The sequence below is a fragment of the Emys orbicularis genome, chromosome 3 (genome assembly GCF_028017835.1).
Source record: "Emys orbicularis isolate rEmyOrb1 chromosome 3, rEmyOrb1.hap1, whole genome shotgun sequence".
In the NCBI taxonomy this organism is placed as follows: Eukaryota; Metazoa; Chordata; order Testudines; family Emydidae; genus Emys; species Emys orbicularis.
In genome coordinates this window covers 29,711,778-29,732,294 of record NC_088685.1, presented here as the reverse complement: position 1 = coordinate 29,732,294, position 20,517 = coordinate 29,711,778, and positions in this window count along the sequence as shown.

Genomic DNA, 20,517 nt, shown 5'->3' with positions numbered 1-20,517 from the left:
CTCTGAAGTTTTATAGGTTAAAAGGTTTGAAAATAAGTACCAACATTAATGGGAATTGTGTGTGTCAGACAGTGGAATTGCTGGGTCCCAATCATTCATTCCCACTAGATGTCACAGCTCAGTAGATGCAAATAAGTTTAGATTATCCTTTTATTTTGTTTCATAGGTAAGTATAATTTTAAACAAAGATACATTTTATCTATGTAGCTATAGACTTGCTAATGCAGCATTTTTTGTTCAAAATGATAAAATCAATGTGAAATATATCATAGAAGATTAGGGTTGGAAGAGACCTCACGAGGTCATCTAGTCCAACCCCCTACTCAAATCAGGACCAACTCCAACTAAATCATCACAGCCAGGGCTTTGTCAAGCCGGGCCTTAAAAACCTCTGAGGCTGAAGATTCCACCACCTCACTAGGTAACCCATTCCAATGCTTTACCACCATCCTAGTAAAATAGTTTTTCCTAATATCCAACCTAGACCTCCCCCACTGCAACTTGAGATGATTGCTCTTTATTCGGTCATCTGCCACCACTGAGAACAACCTAACTCCATCCTCTTTGGAACCCCCCTTCAGGTAGTTGAAGACTGCTATCAAATCCCCCTCCGCTCTTCTTTTCTGCAAACTAAATAAGCCCAGTTCCCTCAGCCTCTCCTCATAAGTCATGTGCCCCAGCCCCCTAATCGTTTTCGTTGCCCTCTGCTGACTCTCTCCAATTTGTCCACATCCTTTCTGTAGTGGGGGATGCAAAACCGGACACAATTCTCCAGATGTGGCCTCACCAGTGCCAAATAGAGGGGAATAATCACTTCCCTCGATCTGCTAGCAATGCTCCTATTAATGCAGCCCAATATGCAGTTAGCCTTCTTGGCAACAAGGGCACACTGCTGACTCATATCCAGCTTCTTGTCCACTGTAATCCCTAGGTTCTTTTCTGCAGAACTGCCACTTAGCCAGTCAGTCCCCAGCCTGTAGCAGTGCATGGGATTCTTCCGTCCTAAGTGCAGGACTCTGCACTTGTCCTTGTTGAACCTCATCAGATTTCTTTTGGCCCAATCCTCCAATTTGTCTAGGTCACTCTGGACCCTATCCCTACCCTCCAGCGTATTTACTTCTCCCCCCAGCTTAGTGTCATCCACGAACTTGCTGAGGGTGCAATCCATCCCATCATACAGGACCGACCCCTGGGGCACGCTACTTGATACCAGCTGCCAACTAGACATCAAGCCATTGATCACTACCCGCTGAGCCCGACGATCTAGCCAGCTTTCTATCCACCTTATAGTCCATTCACCCAATCCATACTTCTTTAACTTGCTGGCAAGGATACTGTGAGAGACTGTATCGAAAGCTTTGCTAAAGTAAAGGTATATCATGTCCACTGCTTTCCCCATATCCACAGAGTCAGTTATCTCATCATAGAAGGCAATCAGGTTGATCAGATTTGACTTGCCCTTCATGAATCCATGTTTACTGTTCCTGATCACATTCCTCTTTTCCAAGTGCTTCAAAATTGATTCCTTGAGGACCTGCTCCATGATTTTTCCAGGGACTGAGGTGAGGCTGACTGGTCTGTATTTCCCCAGATACTCCTTCTTCCCTTTTTTAAAGATGGGCACTATATTTGCCTTTTTCCAATCATCTAGGACCTCCCTCAAACACCACGAGTTTTCAAAAATAATGGCCAATGGATCTACAATGACATCAGCCAGCACCCTCAGCACCCTCAGATGCATTAGATCCGGACCCATGGACTTCAGCATGTCCAGCTTTTCTAAATAGTCCTTAATCTGTTCTTTCACCACTGAGGGTTGCTCACCTCTTCCACATATTGTGCTGCCCAGTGCAGTACTCTGGGAGCTGACCTTGTCTGTGAAGACTGAGGCAAAAAAAGCATTGAGTACTTCAGCTTTTTCCACATCATCTGCCACTAGGTTGCCTCCCCTATTCAGTAAGGGTCCCACACTTTCCCTGATCATCTTCTTTTTGCTAAAATACCTGTAGAAATCCTTCGTTACCCTTCACATCCTTTGCTAGCTGCAACTCCAATTGTGCTTTCGCCTTACTGATTACAGCCCTGCATGCTCAAGCAATATTTTATACTCCTCCCTAGTCATCTGTCCAAGTTTCCACTTCATGTAAGCTTCCTTTTTGTGTTTTAAGCTCACCGAAGATTTCTCTGTTAAGCCAAGCTGGTCACCTGCCATATTTGCTATTCTTTCTGCACATCAGGATGCTTTGTTCCTGCGTTTTCAATAAGGCTTCTTTAAAATACTGCCAGATCTTCTGGACTCCTTTCCCCCTCATATTAGCCTCCCAGGGGATCCTGCCCACAGTTTCCTGAAGGAGTCAAAGTCTGCTTTTCTGAAGTCCAGGGTCCGTATTCTGCTGCTCTCCTTTCTTCCTTTTGTGAGGATCCTGAACTCAACCATCTCAGGGTCACTGCTGCCCAGGTTGCCACCCACTTCTACTTCCCCTACCAATTCTTCCCTGTTTGTGTGCAGTAGGTCAAGAGGAGCATGGCCCCTCGTTGGTTCCTCCAGCACTTGCCCCAGGAAGTTGTCCCCAACACTCTCCAAAAACTTCCTGGATTGTCTGTGCACTGCTGTATTGCTTTCCCAGCAGATGTCAGGGAGTTTGAAGTCCCCCATGAGAACCAGGGCCTGTGATCTGGAAACTTCTGTTAGTTGGCCGAAGAAAGCCTCCTCTATCTCATCCTCCTGGTCTGGTGGTCTATAGCAGATGCTCACCACAACATCACCCTTGTTGCTCTCACCTCTAAACTTAATCCAAAGACTCTCAACAGGCTTTTCTCCAGTTTCATACTGGAGCTCTGAGCAATCATACTGTTCTCTTACATACAGTGCAACTCCTCCACCTTTTCTCCCTCGCCTGCCCTACCTGAACAGTTTATACCCATCCTTGACAGTGCTCCAGTCATGTGAGTTACCCCACAAAGTCTCTGTTATTCAAATCACATCATAGTTCCTTGACTGTGAAAAGACTTCCAATTCTTCCTGCTTGTTTCCTTCTTGCATTCATGTACAGGCACCTAAGACAACTAGCTGATTGCCCTATTTTCTCAGTATGAATCAGGAGGCCTCCCCTGTTGCACACTCCTCCTTGAGTTTCCTCCCAGTATCCCACTTCCCCCACTTACCTCTGGGCTTAGGTCACTATCCCCTTGTGAATCTATTTTAAAGCCCTCCTCACTAGGTTAGCAAGCCTGCCTCCCTCTCTTAGGTGGATCCCGTCTCTTCCTAGCAATCCTTCTTATGGAACAACATCTCATGGTCAAAGAATCCAAAGTCCTCTCTCCGACATCACCTGCATAACCACACATTTACCGCCACAATTCGATGGTCCCTACCTGGCCTTTTCCTTCAACAGAAAGGATGGACAAGAACATGACTTGCACCTCAAACTCCTTTATCGTTCTTCCCAGAGCCACATAGTCTGCAGTGACCCACTCAACGTCATTCTTGGCAGTATCATTGGTGCCCACATGGAGAAGTAGGAAGGGGCAGTGGTCTGAAGGCTTGATCAGTCTCAGAAGACACTCTGTCACATCATGAATTCTAGCTCCAGACTAGCAGCACACTTCTTGTGTCTCCCGGTCTGGACAGCAGATAGATGATGCTGTCTCCCTTACGAGGGACTCCCCAACCACCACCACCCATCTCCTCCTCTTGGGAGTGGTGGTCATGGAATCCCCATCCCTAGGACAATGCATCCCATGCCTTCCAGTCGATGGGGTCTCCTTCTGATCCCTTCTCTCAGATGACTCTTCCAAACCATTCTCCACAGTAGTACCTGTGCAGAGAGCCTGAAAATGCTTTCTTACCTCTATCTGAATTGGGGATACATGGGTTCTCCTCTTTCTTTTTCTGGAGGTCACATGTTGCCAATTTTCTTCCCCAGTTTGCACTGCCCTCTCTGATTCTTAAGCATGCTGTGCCTGCAGTACCAAACACTGACTTCTATCCAGAAAGTCTTCATTTTCTCTGATGCAACGCAGAGTTGATACTTGGGTCTTTAGTCCTTTAACCTTCTCCTCCAATATGTATTATTCTGAATATTCATTATTACAGATTATAGCTATAAAGTTATTTGACTATGCTTCATAAGTATAGAAGACTAACATTGGTCTGGTAGGGTTGAGTTAGCTTTTAAATGGGGACTAGCTGATACTGAGGATTGGTAATGCAATATATATTCTCTCACCATTAAGTTCAAATCCAGAATAGCCTGGTGTGACCAAATGTTATCAGTGTATGATGGCTATGTAGCCTGGATGAAATGAGTTGAGTCTCAGCACACTTCCAGGTGTCAACATCACAAAAACAGGTGTCAACATTATGAAAACATCACCACAATTTGAAGCCTTGCTGTTCTCAGAATAATGGTCTTCAGTTCTTAGAAAATGAATTGCTTTTTTCACCATGGAGTCCAAACTAGAGATGTGGTGCCAGGTGGCCAGCTCTGAACCACATTTATGGTGCAGTATGAACTCTTACTTGTGCCATATGTGTTCTTTAGTTAAATGGAAGGCTTAATTTGCCAGGGCTATGAGGCTGGCACCTTCACAAGCACTAAATTCACTTTGAAACCTGGGCCGCCCACTATTCCCCACCACCCTGTTCTACACAGTTATGAATGATTTTGTGAGACCCTATAAAAGTCTATGAAAAGTAAAACTGGAAAGAAAAAAAGAAGGGCTCAAACTATTGAGACTCTGACCAAATCCCTCTACTTTCTTCCCCCAGAATACCTTCATTGAAGGATTCGATAAGCAGTTGCTCAGCGATAAAGAATACTACCAGGTCTGGATGAGTGAGGGATCAGGACAGGATAATGACATCCATATGGAATGTCATCAGGACTGGAGAACTGCTACCACAATGAGGTAAACATCTCCAAGATCACGCCTCCAAGATCAGAACAAATCAGGGGCCAAGACCACAAGGTACCTAGACTGGTAAGATTGTTCTTACCTAGATAATACTTAGTCCTGCCATGACTGCAGGGGATTGGACTAGATGACCTCTCAAGGTCCATTGCAGTCCTATGATTCTATCATTCTTATATACCAAAGGCTAGTAGAATTCACAACTCAGTGTGAGCGAAACATACCTGCTTGCTACTGCTTTTTTAGAGTAAAGTAGAATAATTCTGATGTGAAGTATAATAATTCTAAAATATTAGTGTGCATGAGCAAATTTCTATTTCTGTGTCACATTATTACAATGGGAGATCTGTTGTCTCTTGTCATAGTCTGTACAGTCTTAGACTGTAAACTCTTTGGGGCAGAGACTTGTTTTTTGTTCTGTGTTTGTACAGCACCTAGCACAATGGGGTCCTGGTCCATGACTAGGGCTCCTAGGCACTATGATAATACAAATAACAATAATGATAAGAATTAGGAGGGAAAACGCAGATGATGTGGAAAATAGTGTTGATTTAGTAGGTGACACTTTTTCCTCTGAGACAGATTTAACTGGTACTCCAGCACTGAGATAGAAGTGAAACTACTCTTGCAGAAGACACCATTCTTCAAATGGGATGTATGGTCAAATCCAGAAGTGGTGCATAAGGTGTAATAAATTAAATCCCTTTATACACATGTAATCTCCCTTGTTCTACCATATGTCAGAGTCACAATCATAGAAATGTAGAACAGGAAGGGATCTATAGAGGTCATTTAGTCTCTCTCTTTAGACCATCACTGACAGGTGTTTGTCTAAATTGTTCTTAAAAATCTCCAGTGATGGGGATTCCACAACCTCCCTTGCTAATTTATTACTGAATGAGGGAGGCAACCTAGTGACCGAGGATGTGGAAAAAGCTAATGTACTCAATGATTTTTTTTGCCTCTGTCTTCACAAACAAGGTCAGCTCCCAGACTGCTGCACTGGGCAGCACAATATGGGGAGAAGGTGACCAGCCCTCTGTGGAGAAAGAAGTGGTTCGGGACTATTTAGAAAAACTGGACGTGCACAAGTCCATGGGGCCGGATGCGCTGCATCCGAGGGTGCTAAAGGAGTGGGCGGATGAGATTGCAGAGCCATTAGCCATTATTTTTGAAAACTCATGGCGATCGGGGGAGGTCCCGGATGACTGGAAAAAGGCTAATGTAGTGCCCATCTTTAAAAAAGGGAAGAAGGAGGATCCGGGGAACTACAGGCCAGTCAGCCTCACCTCAGTCCCTGGAAAAATCATGGAGCAGGTCCTTAAGGAATCAATTATGAAACACTTAGAGGAGAGGAAAGTGATCAGGAACAGTCAGCATGGATTCACCAAGGGGAAGTCGTGCCTGACTAACCTAATTGCCTTCTATGATGAGATAACTGGCTCTGTGGATGAGGGGAAAGCAGTGGATGTGTTATTCCTTGACTTTAGCAAAGCTTTTGATACGGTCTCCCACAGTATTCTTGCTGCCAAGTTAAAGAAGTATGGGCTGGATGAATTGACTGTAAGGTGGATAAAAAGCTGGCTAGATCGTCGGGCTCAACGGGTAGTGATCAATGGCTCCATGTCTAGTTGGCAGCCAGTTTCAAGCGGAGTGCCCCAAGGGTCGGTCCTGGGGCCGGTTTTGTTTAATATCTTTATTAATGATCTGGAGGATGGTGTGGACTGCACTCTCAGCAAGTTTGCTGATGACACTAAACTAGGAGGTGTGGTAGATACACTAGAGGGTAGGGATCGGATACAGAGGGACCTAGACAAATTAGAGGATTGGGCCAAAAGAAACCTGATGAGCTTCAACAAGGACAAGTGCAGAGTCCTGAACTTAGGACGGAAGAATCCCATGCACAGCTACAGACTAGGGACCGAATGGCTAGGTAGCAGTTCTGCAGAAAAGGACCTAGGGGTCACAGTGGACGAGAAGCTGGATATGAGTCAACAGTGTGCTCTTGTTGCCAAGAAGGCTAACGGCATTTTGGGCTGTATAAGTAGGGGCATTGCCAGCAGATCGAGGGACGTGATCGTTCCCCTTTATTCGACATTGGTGAGGCCTCATCTGGAGTACTGTGTCCAGTTTTGGGCCCCACACTACAAGAAGGATGTGGAAAAATTGGAATGAGTCCAGCGGAGGGCAACCAAAATGATTAGGGGTCTGGAGTGCATAACTTATGAGGAGAGGCTGAGGGAACTGGGATTGTTTAGTCTCCAGAAGAGAAGAATGAGGGGGGATTTGATAGCAGTCTACAACTACCTGAAGGGGGGTTCCAAAGAGGATGGAACTCGGCTGTTCTCAATGGTGGCAGATGACAGAACAAGGAGCAATGGTCTCAAGTTGCAGTGGGGGAGGTCTAGGTTGGATATTAGGAAACACTATTTCACTAGGAGGGTGGTGAAGCACTGGAATGCGTTACCTAGGGAGGTGGTGGAATCTCCTTCCTTGGAGGTTTTTAAGGCCCGGCTTGACAAAGCCCTGGCTGGGATGATTTAGTTGGGAATTGGTCCTGCTTTGAGCAGGGGGTTGGACTAGATGATCTCCTGAGGTCCCTTCCAACCCTGATATTCTATGATTCTATACGTAACTATGCTTATAGTTGGAAATGTTTTCCTAATATCTAAACTAAATCTCCCTAGCTGCAGATTAAGCTAATTACTTCTTGTCTTACATATTCAAAGACTGTTATCAAGTTCTCCCTTGGTCTTTATTTCCCCCAAGTTTAAATGTCCAGGTTTTTTTTAACCTTCTCTCATAATTCAGGTTTCTAAACCCTTCATCATTTTTGAAGATCTCCTCTGGACTCTCTCTATTTTTTTCCACGTCTTTTTCTAAAGAGTGGTGCCCAAAAGTGGACACAATACTCCAGCTGAGGCCCCATCAATGCCAAGAAGAAAGGGATAATTGCCTCCTGTGTCTTACATATGATACTCCTGAATGATATTATCTTTTTCGCAACTGAATCATATTCCTCTTCAACGCTTAGCCGAACGGTCAGTCATAGCAATCGTTTGCCATTTGGTCTGTTCCTGTGCTTGATGGGCTGAAAGTCCAACATTGGCTCAGATCCATGTAATAGAGGGTCTGCTAGTAGGCTGCCTCCACCTCCTGGTTGGTTGAATTTTATTCTGTATGTTAGAAGACACCTGGAGAATGGCATTCCCCATCCCCAGAACATCTTGCGGCATTCTGGCAACATATCTGAAAAGCGTAAGTCTCCAGCTGTGTACAATGGCCCCAGTAGTCTGTAGACCGGAGTGACCATAAATGTCTTCATTATGAATGAAGTCATTCCACTTTATGCCCAATATGCGATGTTGGGATTTTGTTTGGAAAGCCTCCAGCTTTGCCCAGTGTGAGCAGCATAGTGCCCATGTTTCAAACCATACAGCAGTGTAGGGAAGATACATCTCGAATAGATCCTGAACTTGGTTGTTGTGATAAGATTATGTTGATTCCATATTTGTTATAATCAACCTATGGCAGATGCTGTGATGCCAATCCGGTGAAGAATCTCCATATGAGACTTGGAAGAACTGGTGAGTATAGAACCCAAATAGCAAAAGCTGGAGACTGCTTCAACAGTCAACGTCATCATGTTGGCTTATATTCAAAATATGATCCACTATACCTCCAGATTTTTTAATAAAGTTTTGCTGCTTAGTCAGTTATTCCCATTTTGTATTTGTGTATTTGATTTTTCCTTTCTAAGTGTAGTACTTTGCACTTGCCTTTATTGAATTTCATCTTATTGATTTCAGACCAATTCTCCCATTTGTCAAGGTCATTTTGAATTCTAATCCTCTCCTCCAAAGTGCTTGCAACCCTTCTCAGCTTGCTGTCATCTGCAAATTTTATAAGTATACTCTCCACTTGATTATCTAAGTCATTAATTAAAATGTTGCATAGGACAGATCCCTGCAAGACCCCACTAGATAGTTCCCTGCCCCTATTTTGACAGCAAACTATTGATAAGTACTCTCTGAGAATGTTTTTCCACCAGTTGTGCACCTACCTTATAGTAATTTCATCTAGACACTTCCCTAGTTTACTTGTGGGAGTGTAATGTGGAACTGTGTCAAAAGCTTGACTAAAATCAAGATATATCACATCTATGGCTTAACCCTTATCCACTAGGCCAATAATCCTAGAAAGAAAGAAATTTGGTTGGTTTAGCATGATTTATTCTTGATAGATCCATGTGCGCTATTACTTATAACCCTACTATGATCTAGGTGCTTACAAATTATTTAATAATTTGTTCCAATATCTCTCCAGGAATTGAAATTAGTATGACCAGTCTATAATTTCTGCTGTCATCTGTTCCCCATTTTAAAAACTGGTACTATGTTTACCGTTCTACAGTCCTATGGGAGCTCACCTGTCCTCCATGAATTCTCAAGGATAATCACTAATAATTCCAAGATTACTTCAGCTAGTTCCTGAAGTACCCTAGGGTGAATTTCATCAGGCCCTGCCAAACTGAATACATATATCTTATTCTGTTCTTTCACTATTCTTCCCCCTTGTTGGTAATATTAATTGTGTTAAACATCTGGTCACAAATAACCTCTTTCGAGGAGACTGATGCAATATAGGCATTAAACACCTTAGCCTTCTTGATGTCATCCATTATTAGCTCTGCTTCCCTACTAAGTAGAGGACCTACACTTTCCTTCAACTTTTTCTTGCTCCTAGTGTATTTATAGAAACTTTTATTATTGCTCATAAATTGCTGTTGCTCATTCTTAAGAATTTGTCCATGTTGCCATTTCTTGCAGGATTCTTTTTTAATTTTCAGTGTCATTAAAGAACTTCTTATATAGCCAGATTGGCCTCTTACTATTATCCCTATCTTTTCTTTGTATTGGGATAGTTTGTTGATGTACCTTAAACATTGTGTCTTTGAGAAACTGCCAGATCTCCTGAACTCCTTTTTCCCTTAGATTTTCTTCCCATGAGACCCTACCTATCAGTTCTGTGAGTTTGTTAAAGTCTGCTTTTTTTTTTAAGTCCATTGTCCTTGTTCTGCTGCTCTCACTCCTTCTTTTCCTTAGAATCACGAAATCTATCATTTCATGATCACTTGCACCTAAATTACCTTCCACGTTCAGATTCACAACCAATTCCTCCCTGCTATTTTAAGCTGATCTAATTTACACAAAGAGGAGAAGGTATAATTGAGGTGATTATATTCTTCCTACCTAATTTTTTGTATGGTTTCATGCAGCGTGACAATGATTAATGAAGATTTGTACAACAGTGGGGAAGTCAGGAACCTTTAACTGACTATTTACAGACTTTTTTTTGTCAGATGTTGTTGCACACTTTTTGTAAATAAAATGAAAATAATTTTTTAAAGAATTTAACTGGACACCCCTGGAACATTCTCCCCAACTTTAACAAGATTTTAATAATTCTTGATAGCTTTTATTTATGTATTTCCTATATCTGAATACTTGTATGTGCTAGGAATTATTTATGAAAAAAATGTGTATGGTTTAGAGGGATAGTTGAAACTGTCCTTTATTGTTGTTGACAGCTGTGGATAAATTAGCACCAAACTAAAAGCCAACAACTATCATGTTAATTTAATAAATACAGAGTTATTTAAATCCTTTAGTACATGAGTCATTTAAAACCTACTGTGAAAAATTATTCAGAAACAATATTGATAGGGTAATTTTCTATAATATTGCTTTTACTCCAGGATAGATGTGTGAAGGCTGAATAATCATCTGAATTCAAAACAGAACTTTAAAACGTCTGTTGAAAGTTTGCAAAACTTTCTGGAAAACTCTTCCCTACAATGAGATGCTGCATGCAAAAATTCAGGAAGATTGTTTGTATGCCAGAGAAGTTAAAGGGGAGTTAAAAATTGAATTTATTGGGGAAGCTCTTGGCACTTTGATCTTCACTGTGAAGCAGCTATTGCTCATTCATAAGTACTATCTTCTCCAGTCATGAATGTGCTTACTTGATTAGCCAATACCTGATGTGTTACTATTTTGCAAAGCCCAGGCCTACTTTGGTTCGCAGCCTTTGGTTCATACTGTCAGTTATGCATAGGGCTCCATCAAGGCCGACATAACCAGCTTGGGACATATGTTGAACACCAGCTGGCTTACTCCAGTTAGCAACTTATCTCTATAAATTGCTTTCCAGGGGCCCATTATGGTATATGCCTTGGCCAGCTTCAGTTATGCCTGCTCAAGTTGCAGTTTCTCCATCAACTCTCTGCTAGCTGCTGAATTGTACAGTTTAAAGTGCATATAAAATTTTATACAAAGTTCCTCCTCATTCTTAGATGCTCTTTAAATTTGTTTTAACAGTCCATTGTACACACAAAGTCACTTTGAGAACTGTTATTCTCCAGCAGGCCAGACCAGCTGTATACATCTTTCATTTCTGTTCTCCCTGTTCTAACAATGGTGGGAGGGACCTTGATATGTATGGCTGAGCTGAGTCTATGCCTTATTAACCGAACAGTTGCATTTCTGATTGTTCCACTCTGTGGTCAAGCGTCCTTACAAACACAGTATTTGGTTTCAGTTCCTTTTTTTTACTGCCTCTTTCAGCACAGATGTATTTCACTAACTTGATAGCATAAGCATGTTTGATTGCAAACATTAAACTTAATTCTTATCACTTAAACTAAAAGAAATTAGTATGAGTGCAACCCTTTTCTTTCCTAACAGGGTGTCCCAAAGCTGTATCATTTATAGTTTACTACCCTTTTACATACATTTTAATTGCAATATTATATTTAATCACGTCCCCTATTTTACAACTGTATCTGGCACATCACACAAAAATCAATGTTTGATATTAATTTGATATGATTTTTAATTAATTTACTTGTTTACAGTCAGGGGGGAAAAGGAAGTCTCTAGGTGCACCAGTGGTACACTGTTGAGAAAGGCAGAAGCAACTCAGAGTTTCCTTAGACCACTGAAGAAATCTAGCTGTTAGACCTGTGGTTTTTATTCTCTTAACGCTCCTTTCTATCTTTTCCAAAGGCCATGATGCCTGGGCAATTCTTAAATAGGAATAATTCATAACTTTGGGACCTTAGTTACTACACAGTGTGATTAAAAAGGTCACAGGAAACTACAAGGCCAGTGTATCTATTAAAGCTACTCCACGTTAGTTTAGTTTAAGCTTTTGGTATTTTTCCAATATATTATTTTCCAGATGAATCAAATGCATGTAATTTGGTTTCTCTATAAATTCTATGACATGTTACATGTTTTTCTCTGATCCCTTTGAAAGATGTGCTATCCCCAACTAGAAATGTCACTGAGTTGCATGTGATTTCATGGCTGGCAGAATATTGATTTCTCACCACTGACTGAAATGTGTAACATAGCTCTAAATTACTTTAAAATTTCAGATAACCATGAGACGAAAGTGGACCTTAACTGGCATACTTTACAGTATCACTGAATTGCTTGTTTAGCACATTAACTTTCTGTAACCATTCATCAGCCCCTCTGGGTCTTGAACCTGGGTCTATGGGGGTCTTGGAAATCTTCACACTCTAATCTTTCACTTGTCAGCTCACAGACAGCACCTGGGACTGGGGTCAATGAAATCCAACTGGGACACAAGCCCCACCCTTACCCTCTGATTGGGTCGCAGCCCCTACTTAAGCCAGAGGAGGAGCCAGAAAGTTATCCATACAACTGGACTTCATACTGCCACAGTAGCATTAAGACTCAGCAACTGATCTGTCTTTTCTGGTGCTCCATAATACAGGCCTTCATGACATCCTGCAATGTGTGCACTCAAACCAAGACAACATGCCACAAACCCTGTGGTCTACTACAAACTTTAGACACTCCATTCCAACCCTGGGCTGCTATTACATTGGATTTTATCATGGAGCTCCCATAGTGCAACAGGTTCATGGCAATCTTGACAGTGGTCGACCACTTCACTAACATGGCCCATTTAGTTCATGTGTTTCATCTCCATGACCTACCAGATCACATCACTGCCAGTTGAGGGTCACAATTAAGCCCAATTCTGGCATGAGGCCCTAGGTCTTTTGGGGGTCTACCCGCACCTTTCCTTTTCCTACTACCCTCAGTCCAAAGGCCAGACAGAAAGGTCAATCTGATGTTAGAGGAATACCTATGATGTAATATTAACCACCATCAAGATGATTGGTCCTTGCTATTGCCCAAGAGGAGTTTGCGTACAATAACACAGATCATGATTCCACAGGAAAAAGTCCCTTCTTTGCCAACTATGGGTACCCTCCTCAACTCCACCTACAACTACCTATGATCTCTCCTAGCCTGACCACCACAGACTTAGTGCAGAGGATTCATCAAATCCAGGAGTAAGTAAGGGGCTACCTAGAAAAAGAAAAAAGCCGACTTCAAGTGACATGCAGACCACTATGGTCAACCAGGCCTCACTTATTCAGTGTGACAAAAAGCCTGGCTGTTGACAGAGCATCTTCACACAAACAGATCCTTCCATAAGTTGAAATTCCAGTTTCTTGACCCTTATCGAATCTGCCACCAAGTTAACCTGGTCACTGTTCAACTACACCTACCCCGATCGCTTAAGATCCACCTGGTATTCCACATCCCTCCTGAAACCCTATCCCAAGAATTTGTTTCCACACAGGACCAAACTACCTCCCCCACCAGTGTGTGTATAAAGCCACAGGAACACATTGCGCATGAGATCTTGGATTCCAAATGCCAGTGGGGTAAACTTTTTTTACCTGATTGACTGGAAAGGGTATGGCCCTGAGGAGCGTATGTGAAAACCAGCAGAAAAACCATCACACTTCAATCCTCCATGTATCAGCTCACAGACAGCATCTGGAACCAGGTTCAGGAAGCCCAAATGAGGCACAACCCTGACCCCTACACTCTGATTGGGCCACAGCCCCTATTTAAGCAAGAGGAGGAAGCAGGAAGTTGTCTGTGCAGATGGGCTTCATTCTGCCATGGGCCACTAGTGTGGTGTTTATTTGTTCCTTCCTTCTGATCCAAACCTCCTGGGATCCTGACCCTTGGTAAGTGGCTCCTGGTTTCCTGCCCACTGGTTCCAGTGCCTGAACCTGACTCCTGGTAAGCAGGCTTGGCCTGACTCTTGGTAACCGACTCTTGATCCCTACCCTCCAGTTTTTCTCTCAATCCTGATTTCCTGGTGTTCCAGCAAGGCCTGAATCCTGGAAATTGTGTCATGGCCTTGACCCTCAGCCTGTGCCTGAGCTAGCCCTTAAGCCAGGCTGCCTACACCCTGGCACTAACACAGTTGTTACAGCACATTAGCAGCCACCCTAGATAGATAGGGGTATCCTAGTATTTATGGTGCTGTCATCATATGCCAATGTTTGCCAGCCAATTTTGGATTTCCAAGGGACTATGGCCCTGATCCAAAATCTACTGAAATCAATGGAAAAGCTCCATTGATTTCCAAGTGCTTTGGATCAGGCCCTCTGATGCTGTTTTAGAAAAACTCTTTCTAGGGGAGGGAACCAAAATACTACACCACAGAGTGTGCTGAAAGCACTTGTTCTGCCTCTGTTACAAAATTAAAATGGATAAGTAGCGTCTAATTTTCCTCTTATCAATTTATCCCTGATCCCAGACTTTTTGAATAGGTGTTTAATCAGTGAGAGTTTTGCATGCAGAAATAATTCAGAGCTTAAAGTAGCTAGTGTGTTGGGGTTGAACTGTTGCACATAGCAACCTCCTAGTATAAAATAAAATATAGCTTGTTCATGCATTTAATTTTTTCATAGTACTTACTTTGGGCTTAGTTCTGCCCCCCTGATTCACATTGAGTATTACTCCATTATTCCCACTTAATTAACTGAAGCTACTTGAGAAGTAAAGTGCTGTGAACGAGGGTGGCAGAATCTACCATTAACCCTCATCTTTTTCTCATTGGGTCGAAAATAGCATAGACGTCTAGATCCCTCAGAAGGCCACAGTGGTGATTATCCTACTGTGCGGTGCTGTTGTGCACCACAACCAGCGCACGGGGCTATTATGTATATATGTAGCCACACCTTTGTGCCAGGATTCCAATGTGTGTCATCTCACACATATCAAAAGCTGACTTTTTAAAGGTTTCAGAGTAGCAGCCGTGTTAGTCTGTATCCGCAAAAATAACAGGAGTACTTGTGGCACCTTAGAGACTAACAAATTTATTAGAGCATAAGCTTTCGTGGGCTACAACCCACTTCTTCGGATGCATATAGAGCATATATATATGCATCCGAAGAAGTGGGTTGTAGCCCACGAAAGCTTATGCTCTAATAAATTTGTTAGTCTCTAAGGTGCCACAAGTACTCCTGTTATTTTGACTTTTTAAATTTTTTTAGTCTTAGCTCTTAAGGGATAAATAACTGTGGAAGGAGATTGGGTGTGGGTAGATGGATCTTCCTACTCCACTACTGGAGGAAAACCTGGTGTACAGCAGCCATTTTGCACAGCCAGAGGACTAATTAGATAAGCAGCAAAGGTGACCGGCAGTGACCAGCCTATGACCAGGAGGGAGAGCACTGCTTATGACTGAATCTGCCCTTCTGCACATGTCCACCTCTCCACTGTTTCAGTCATTGTGGGATCTGGATCACAGTAGGCAAATTCTGAATTGTGATGAGTTTCACCAGCTTGCCTTTTGATCTTCCATTCTATTTCCACTTCAAGCTGGCCTGTGATGAATTTAGACAAAAGATAATTTCTCTCCAAACCAGGAAGGCCCTAAATTTGTTCAGATATCTGTCAAATCATTCAAACCGTATCCAATGGGAACATCTCTTTTGGTTTAATATATACAATACTAGAAGGCTGTAAATGTTCTTTTCTTAGGGGCTATGCTCCCCACACTGCAATCTATTGTTTTTATTATGATTGTTGTTTAATAATTATATCACACCATATAATGTGATCAACAGTGCCTGACCTCAAGCATCAGCTTTTCCAATCTGAATTACAGTACAGCTATCCAGCTAAATGCAAATATCACTCTTACACACTTTCCACATGCTCTGTTTTCTCTAATACTAATAGACATCTCTTCCTAATTTTAAAAACTGTTCCTGGGTATTTTGAGCTGAAGCTTAATACAGCAGTGTGTATTTTGTCAATAAATATTTTACAAACCCCAATGGAATTCTAACTGAAATGTAATGAGATCTGATTTGGTGATCAGAAGACTTTCATCTATCTGAACAGCTGCTTTTGATGCAGCTTTTGCCTTCTGTGAACTGCAAGCAATTGAGATATAGGAGCAATTAAGCTTTTCCCCACAAGTTTCAGGATGTGTGGGGAAAGTGTTTCTACAGATTATTTTTCCCATTTGATGTTACATTATTACATATTATTGTTGCACTGGCAATGTATTGTGGTGTTTGCTAGACAACAATATAATCTCAAATATAATGGGACTATGTCAAAATGTTAGCTTCAAATACTGCAATACGCCTATGAGAAAAAAATCAGGGTGAGATGATCCCGATCATGCAAAAAATCTGCATTTTGCTTTTGGGTGTGCTTTCCTCTTGCTATGCATGCAAAAATAACCCCTTATTGAGTGTGTGCAGAATTATTGATCCACAGTCAAAATTGCTATTGATTTCTGTGGAAGCTGAACTATTGGAATGATTCCAGGATAATTCCCACATTTTGAAGTGATATTTTCAAAGTCTAATGTTCCAGAGATGCCACTAATGACTGAATTTGCCCATCATAAGAAAGATTTAATAGCAACCATCTCCCAAACCAGTCTAATATATAGTCTTTTAGATACCCAATAACCCAAAATATTGCCCAGTCAGCCTTGCACTGGAGCCTGGTGAGAACCATATTTTGTAAAGAGTGTCTAAAGGTAACTTTTGCAGAGTTACTCATTCAGGAATTCTCCAAGATGCTGGTACTACATTGGTGTCACATATGTCCACCTATTTGTGGGACCTGTGATCGATTGGCCCTAAGGAGACACTAATATACTCAGAGGACTGGAAAAAATATATTGTTGTACCATGATTTTAAATGGATAAATATGATAACCTGGGTAACTATAGGCCAGCTAGCTTCTCATAGATCCTAGGCAAAATCATGGAAAGGCTGACATAGGATGCAATCAGAAAAGAATTAAAAGGATGGTCATAGTTCCGCATGACACTTATTTTGTACAGTGTTCAGTTTTTAATAATGTATTATTTATTACATGGATTAAAATAGTTAACTGCTAGATGTCTAAAAATAATTTATATCTTCATAGACTCCAAGGCCAGAAGGGGTCATTGTGATCATGTAGCCTGACATCTTGTATAACACAGGCCATAGAACTTCCCCAAAATAATTCCTAAAGCAGATCTCTTAAAAAAAAAATCCAATCTTGACTTAAACATTTTCAGTGAAGAAGAATCCAGCGTGGTCCTTGGTAAATTGTTCCAATGATCAATTCCCCTCACTGTTAAAAACTTACATCTCATTTCCAGTCTGAATTTGTCTAGCTTCAGCTTCCAGCCATTCGATTGTTACACCTTTCTCTGCTGGACTGAAGAGCCCATTATTAAATTTGATTCCCATCTAGATACTTTCAGATTGTAATCAAGTCACCCCTTTAATCTTCTCTTTGCTAAATTAATAGATTGAGCTCTTTAAGTCTGTAACTATAAGCATGTTTTCTAATCCTTTAATAATTTTTGTGGCTCTTCTCTGAACCCTCTCCAATTAATCAACATTCTTCTTGAATTGCGGGCACCAGAACTGGACAGAGTATTCCAGTAGCAGTCACACCAGTGACAAATACTGAGGTAAAATAATCTCTCTACTATTACTTGAAATTCTCCTGTTTATACATCTGTGACAGAGTGCAGGGCATAAACAGGTGAGCATGCACTCTGATCACACTAATAGTAATTAGTTCCCCAGTAGGAAGCTGACAGGGGTAATTACTCAGGCTGCCCAGCTGAGCCAGTTACCCCATCAGCCCTGGGCTGATAAGAGGCAGCACAGGAAGGACGTGGAAGGAAGGAGAGAGGGAGGAACAGGGTTAGCTGAGCTTAGCCAGACAGCGGCTCAGAACAGGTAGTCTTCTGTTACCCCACCCCCAGTCTTTCCCAAGCTCTGGTGAGAGGGCCAAAAGCTAGTTGAATATTCTAAATAGGCTGTTACACAAGGAATGTGATGAAATTGGTAGAGGGAACACAAAGTAAAAGGACATGGTGGAGCAGGGCGGGTGCAAGGATGTTTCGCGCCCTAGGCGAAACTTCCACCTTGCGCCCCCCCCCCCCCCCTGAGCCCTGTAGCAGCTCTCTGCCCCTCCACCCTAAGGCACCCCCCCTCTGCCCTGAGGCGACTCCCCTGCAGCAATTCTCCCCCTCCGCCCTGAGGCGCCCCCCTGCGGCAGCTCCCCCCGGCCCGGGGAGCCGTGCGGCAGCTCCCTGCCCCAGCTCACCTCTGCTCCGCCTCCTCCCCGAGCATGCCATCACCGCTCCATTTCTCCCGCCTCCCAGGCTTGTGGTGCCAATCAGCTGTTTGGCGCCGCAAGCCTGGGAGGGAGAGAAGCGGAGCAGGGCGGCATGCTCAGGGGAGGAAGTGGAGCAGAGGTGAGCTGGGGCGGGGATTCCCCTGCGTGCCACCCCCCCCTTACTCGCTGCAGGCGGCCCTCCCTGCGCCCCCCTGCCCCAGCTCCCTCCGCCTAAATGCCGATGATGACCGGGGCGGCCAAAGATCCAGCCGCCGTGGTCGCCGCCGAAGGACCCGAAATGCCGCCCCCCAAATGCTAGTGCCCTAGGTGACAGCCTAAGTCGCCTAATGGGTTGCACCAGCCCTGCGGTGGAGGCACAACCACAGGAGTCTATGCAGAGAGGAGCCACACCCTCTGACAGAATTCCAGGATCATATTAGCTCTCGGGCCACAATGCCATATTGAAAGTTCATTATTCAGCTGATTATCCACCACAACTCCCAAATCTCTTTCAGTCATTGCTTCCTAAGAATGAGTACCCCATCCTGTACATATAGCTTACATTCTTTGTTCCTAGATGTTTACATTGTTTGCTGGTGCCCAGTTTACCAAGCGATCCAGATTGCTCTGAATCTGTGACCTGTTCTCTTCATTATTTACCACTGCCCCAATTTTTGTGTCATGTGCAAACTTTATCAGTGCTGATTTTATGTTTTTCTTCCAGGGCACTGATAAAAATGATAAGTAACTAAGGACAGGAACCAATCCCTGCAGCTCCCCACTAGAAATGCCCCCAGTTGATGATTATTCCTCGTTTTACAATTACATTTTGAAACCTATCAGGCTAGCCAATTTAACGCATGCCATATTATTTTTATATGCTAGTTTTTAATCAAAATGTGGTACCAAGTCAAAAACCTTTCAGAAGTCTAAGTATATTAAGTCAACACTATTACCTTAAGCAACCAAACTTGTAATTTTACCAAAAAAGATATCAAGTTTATTTGTAATTGGATGGGGATTCCCCATCCACAGTCAGGGTGTTTCTAGAGGGATCCACACAGGGATCTGTGTAAAGCCAATGCTATTTGTTATATTTATCAGTGATGTGGAAGAAAATATAAAATCATTGCTGGTAAAATTTGCCCATGACATACACATTGGTAGAGTGGTAACTGATGATGGGGACAGGTCAGTTATGCTGTCCAATGTTTGGGAAAGTGGATTCGTTTGAACAACATACATCTTAATACAGACAAATTCATGGTCATATATCCAAAGACAAAGAGAAGAGAGAACAGCTCTTTAATCTAGCAGAAAAAGGCATACCAAAATGGTTGGGAGGTGGAAAAGACATAAGGTCCACATTTTTAACTGCAAGGATAATTAACCATTGGAACAAAGTTCCTAGTGATGTAGTGGAATCTCCATCACTTGAAGTCCTTAAATTAAGAATAGATGTCTTTGTAAAAGATACACAATAGCTCAAAGAGAAGTTGTAGGCTTGATTCAGCAGTTACTGTGTGAGGCTCTATGGCCTGTGTTCTGCAGGAGGTCAGATGGGATGATTATATTGGTCCCTTCTGGCTTTAAAATCTGTTTTCACTCTGAACTCAGAATCCAGTTGCTGTGTGGCACCCATCAGTGTTCTGATTTGCCAAAACACTGGGGGTTGATTCAGAGCCCATTGAAGTCAAGGGAAAGATGCCTATTGACTTCGGGTCCTGACTGAACAATGAAATATTTTGGCCTTTGCAATTTCTAAAACTGTAAAGTAAGGATTTTGCTTATGAGAAACTGAAGCTTTTAACTAAATCTGTGCTACTAATACCACTCCTTGCATACAAATAATTTCACAGGTAACTAGAAATGTCTCTAAATTTCTCAAAAGAAATAACATTTTTGTATCTCAAAAGTAGGCCTCGTCACCAAAGTAGTTGGCATATATTATTCATATTTTTAGCCTTTGGATGAATATTATGCCTGAAAATCATTTGAAGATGGATCCTGAAATCTAAGGGGAGTTTTAACATTGACTTGTATGGGAACAGGATCAAGCACTCAAACTATAAGGTAGAAGAGGATAGTCCTAGCTGTTCCTGC